This window comes from Lynx rufus, unplaced genomic scaffold (genome assembly GCF_022079265.1).
Source record: "Lynx rufus isolate CCGP_SWC_20201006 ecotype Redwood Valley unplaced genomic scaffold, mLynRuf1.p SCAF_7, whole genome shotgun sequence".
In the NCBI taxonomy this organism is placed as follows: domain Eukaryota; kingdom Metazoa; phylum Chordata; class Mammalia; order Carnivora; family Felidae; genus Lynx; species Lynx rufus.
In genome coordinates, this window is record NW_025814889.1 from 111,316,447 (window position 1) to 111,321,785 (window position 5,339).

The 5,339-nt window shown below is 41.2% G+C and overlaps 1 long non-coding RNA gene across 1 annotated transcript; it reads right to left on the bottom strand.

Annotated features, from left to right (window-relative positions):
- Nucleotides 1–1,191: 1,191 nt before the first annotated feature.
- On the bottom strand, nucleotides 1,192–4,871 carry LOC124502218 (uncharacterized). Its single transcript, XR_006959873.1, has 3 exons — nucleotides 3,942–4,871; nucleotides 3,722–3,810; nucleotides 1,192–2,329 (listed from the first exon to the last, which is right to left on the bottom strand). It is a non-coding gene; the product is annotated as an uncharacterized LOC124502218 (long non-coding RNA).
- Nucleotides 4,872–5,339: the final 468 nt, after the last annotated feature.

Genomic DNA, 5,339 nt, shown 5'->3' on the forward strand with positions numbered 1-5,339 from the left:
TAGATCTGACATTTTTAAAAAAAGAAAGTGGCTTTTAGTTTCCAAACCTTTGTTCAATCTGCGAAAAAACAGTCTTTTCCAAGATGTGCCTATTACCACCTTTCATAGACCTGCCTCAAGGCTTTAATACATGGAGAAATTACTGCAGGTGCCTGGCTCTGCACACCAGCATTAACAAGTACGCCTTCTGTCCATGATGACGAGCCCAGACCCGGCAGCAAAAAGTGAATCCAAGCTGAAAACAATTTCTTCGAGTAATGAGTCCTTGATTACTTCAACAGCAGGTCTCAGTGAAACACCTCTTCCCATTGATCACAGCCGAGTTATTTTAATTCTTATGTCTCTATGAAAGGTCTGGCTATCCCATTGGACTTCCTGCTTTGGAAATACCAAGGGAAATGCTTGCCCCAAATATACGCTACTGGAAGGCAGTGTGCATGGTAGTTCAACGTGAGGGTTCTGGAACGAGCCTGACAGGGGGAAGCTGAATCCAGCTCTCCTGTTGAGCTGCTTCCCAGTTGGGTGTCCTCAAGTGAGTCATTTAGCCCCCTTGAAAGTCACAGCTTTTCACAGGTCAATTCAAAGTATCTCTAGGTCATGAGATTGTAATGAAGATTAACTGAAACAAAATGCTAAGAAGAGGAGCTGGCAAAAAGTAAGCCCTCAGTAAGTGGTAGGTCCAGTCAATAGGAAAAATGTTTACAAGAGAATTAGGAGGGTCTGCTCTTCTATTATCAGCAAGAAAATTGAGGCGTTTACATTCATTAGGCATCTTCTGAAGTCAAGACTTTGGCCTTCAATAATCCCATAATGTTAGCAATATTATTGCTTCGATTCTTCAGGTATGGAAACTGATGTTCAGAAAAGTTATAGTGACTTTCTTGCTGTCACACAGGTGACAAACTTGGGATTTGAACATAGGGTGGAATAATCCCAAAGCTCTCTTTCTTTCTACCCTTCTACTACATTGTGGATGTTCTAAAAGCCTCTCCTCATTATCCTACAGAATTGTTACCCTACCACCTAAAGGTCAAGTTAATAATATTGGACGGTTGGGCATCCAACTTTGACTCAGGTCATGATCTCACAGTTCACAAGTTCAAGCCCCGCGTTGGGCTCTGTGCTGACAGCTCAGAGCCTGGAGCCTGCTTCACATTTTGTGTCTCCCTCTCTCTCTGCCCCTCCCCTGCTCATGCTCTGTCTCTCTCTGTCTCTCTCTGTCTGTCAGAAATAAATAAACAATAATAATAATAATAATAATATCAGTTCATTCCTAGCAAAATGGATCACATGTAGTATAGAATCATGTAACAGAGTGATCTGGGAAAAGGATCCAAAGCCATCCTGATTATGGAAGTGAAGGTCTATTCCAGAGGAGGGGGGGGGGTCATTGCAGATAGCTCAAGTTCCTGAGTTGCTTCATAAAAACACATCTTCCCAAGACTGTTCCAAAATGCAGAAGGAACTCAACAAGACAATCATGACTTTCTCCTGGTGGCATGTTCAGGAAAAAGACAAAGGAAAATCTGACAGAAAAATGCATAGGAAGGAAGGAAAGAAGGAAGGAAGGAAGGAAGGAAGGGAGGGAGGAGAAGAAGGAGGGACAGGAAGGAGACAGTAAGAAAGAAGATCATTTCATCCCAAACGAATTGCAAGGGAAACACAAGACCCCGCATATCTACCAGTACATCCAAAGGATATTGGGAAAGGAAGTGACGTCCCTCAGGAAGCCAGGATATGAACAAGGCCAGACACCCTGGTTACATAATAGCGGAAGGCCTGTCTTCTTTTTCCAGTTCTTTTTATCTGGCCCAGAGCAAAAAAAGTCTCAGAAAATCAGCCCTCTTAGGGGAGGATTTTTCCGAGTGGCCATTTTCTAGATGTCCCAAAAGAAAGCTAAGTAAAGTGCTGCCAGGGCTCATGGTGGAACACCACCTCCTTCTCTCTTGTTGACTACAAAAGCTTCCACTTCTTGCACAGGCCACAGAAGCACAGGCCTGGTAAGAGCCTTGAGAAGTGGGGGAGGGGTGGTGTGAAGGTTGCTAGGAAGACGGGAAGAAGAGCTGCCGTGACAAGGGCCCCACGTCCCCGGAACGCCGCCCTCTCTGTGGGACTCTGAGATCAGAGTGCCTGCCCCAGCTCTGAGAGTCATTTGACCTTTAGTGCTTTCCTGTCATAGAAGAATACTTGTTTTCAGTTCCAAACAGCCAGGGTGCTTCATGTGTCTGTTTTCCACACTCTCATGTAAATAAGGCGAGATTGTGATGATAGTTCCATGTTCATGCATTTGGAAGAGAAACGCTGCTTTTTCAAGAGCCAGGAAAAAATTCTAGGAGGAAACACCGTTTACGAATGATTAAAAGGCATGCACACACACATGCAGAGAAGAGAGAACAGGTTTAATTGTGTGCTCATGGAGCCATGTCAATGAATAAGACAGTTAAAAGCCAGGAAGGTGAACTCACCTTTGGAACTGATAAGAGCCATTGTTTCCTTTCCCTTTATTCTTTGTTTTGATCTAAGGTTGCCTCTCCTATCACTTTCTTCTTTGACACAGTATCACAATGTCAGCATTGAGACTGAAGAAAATTGTTCATTTCATGTAAGAGCAATGCACTCCCCTCCTTTTGTCTTTTTCAAAATCTGTGGCTCATGTTCCATTAACTGCAGTGTTTTACCTTATCTCATTCCTATGAGTAAAGTGGAAATTTCAAGGCCATAATTTAAAATTATTCTGTCCAATTCATTCTAACTGCTCTCGCTGCAACATTTATCTCTAGACCTTACTAAAGATTATATTCAGGCTCACTTGCTGGCTCACAATTGTCCTCTTTTTGGAGCAGAGGTCCAATGTAATGAAATGTGACAGCCTTTTGAATTGAGCTCTACAAACTGCCAAATGGATTCTTTGCCATCTTAGAAGCCAGTGTCTACGTTGTTTTATAATTTATTTTACAGGAGGACCTGGGAAACTCTGGGTTTTCTAAATACACAATACTAGCTCTTTGTTCCAGAACAGTCTTACCAAGATTTATTGCTTTTTCTGATATTCATCTGAATCTCGAGGTTGAAGAGTAACATCTAGTTATCAGACAGAAGCTTCAGTGTGTCCTTCTGTCATGTAAGTACCACAGGTGAGGATGAGCACTAATGATGTAGGCTAATACGGCACCTTTTTACTGTGTGCAATTCAGTTTCAAGAGAAAACTCATAGGGCGACAAGTTGGGTGACCTTCTTCCAGAATGCACCAGCTCCCCCAGATAAATTTTTTAAGAATGGCATCGATTCTGATTACTTGAAACCTATCTTATACCAACAGCTAAGTAGTTTACTGTCTAGTCTAATTTCTTGTTTTAAAAATAAATCAGGTCTCCAAGAAGTTAAATGATTTCCTGGAGTCATATAGATAGTAGATGGCTGAGACTAGGTCATGTCATTTGAATTCCACTTCAATACCCTTTTCACCAACTTGCATAGGCATCCAAATATGTGTAATCATGAACTGTGTTCTAACAAGACTCCACTGTTTCAACAACTAAAAGGGGGCCTTACGATTCAATATAGCAGCTCAGTGATTCTATGGCACTTAATAGAATTCTAAAAATACACAGATTGTTATAGCTTATAACTAACACAAATATCTCTTCTCAGATCACAGCGAGATAGAAACAGAGCTCAAAAGGGTTCTTCCAGGAACAGTCAAAGGAAAATAAAACTTACCATGTTCTCTGGTTCCTAGTCCTGATTGTCACCACTCTTTCTGTGACTCTGGGTAAGTCTTCGGTTTTCACACGTAAAATTGGGCAAGTCTAAAAGCAAGTTGAGATTTTCAGGTGAGTGGTTGAACGAGATGATGACTGACAGTCCTTTCAACACTGAGATTCTATTATCCTCTGATCTGTTTACCAGGAAGTTAGTTGAACACACTCCCCTTACTCACCTCCTCAAGGAGCTTTACTTTTGGCACAGGAGGCACAGTAGAGTTCACTCACCAAGCAGCTCTGATATGGAGAAAACCAACCTATAATTTCAGGTGAGCAATTGTAGCAAAGATAGCTAGCCATTCACCAATATTCACTTCTTCTTTCTGGTATTAAAATCCCCCACACAGATTTTCACTGGGTTCAAGGCCTTCCAACTATCGATGACAATTCTTGGCTTTCCTTGCAACTAGGTGTGGCACTGTGACTAAGTTCTGACTCATGACAAATGAGCCAGAAGTGGTGTGTATAACCTCTAGGTTTTACCCTTAACTGGAAGGGATGTGTCCTCCACTTCCTATTTTTTCCTTCCTAATGTCTGTGGGAGAGTCCCTGTAGCCAACACGGACTGAGATAGAAGCTGTGTGTTATATATAACAGAATTAATATACCCATTTTGCACTGCCTACTTCTGGACAGGCACATAAGAGAAAAATATAGTCTAATGACTTTGTGAGTGTCTTTGTTTTCACAGCTTCGATGGTTCTCCCAATGGTACAACCCTCAGTGAATGCTGCCACGGAATAAAAATGAAGAATCCAAGCAGGATGCTTCAGACTTAGATTCTATTCAGTACTGACCAGTAGTGATTAATTGTAATCTAAGGCATCTCAAGTTTCATAGCTCATAAGAAGACTTGATAATTACCAAGACCAATGATGTGTTTTAATCCAATATATCCTGTAAAATAATGGTATCATGAATCCTCATCCTGAATGTATTGTAGCCAAATATACTTTTTAAGAATTCTGATTGTAATAAATGGTCTCACAGAAATGGTATAGACTGAAAACATGGTAAAAATATAAACATTAGGGCCACCAGTAACAAAGTAAGTATTGGGTTTTCATTACCCACCACATTGTCTTTAGAAAAGCATTTATTCAAATAAATAATCTTTGTGAATCTGGAAATCCCAGGAACCAAGGACCAGAGATCACTAGATACCAGTATACTAACAGAACTATTTACAAAATTTTTACTTTACTGGTTAGTTCACTGCCACATCTCTCTTTCAACACTGAGCTCATTCACAAACCATTATGTGAGAACGTAAAACCAATACCTGGTATCTTACCAGCATCTAGCTTGAGAATGAAGAATGAACCACAATTTGGACATGATAATTGTGGCAGATACTACAGACTGGTTCACTCAACAACAGTTCCAGTCTCCCCTCCTGTAGAATAAAGGCTAGAAACCTAAACCCCACATTCCCCAGAGGGTTCTGCATGGGACCCGGGTTCTTCTAAGCCCACTCACATTTTGTAAGCTACCTGATACCTTACATTAAATCTCCTTCTATTTACGCTGGCTAACCTTGATTCTACTTCTGCAACTAAGAATCCTGACTACCA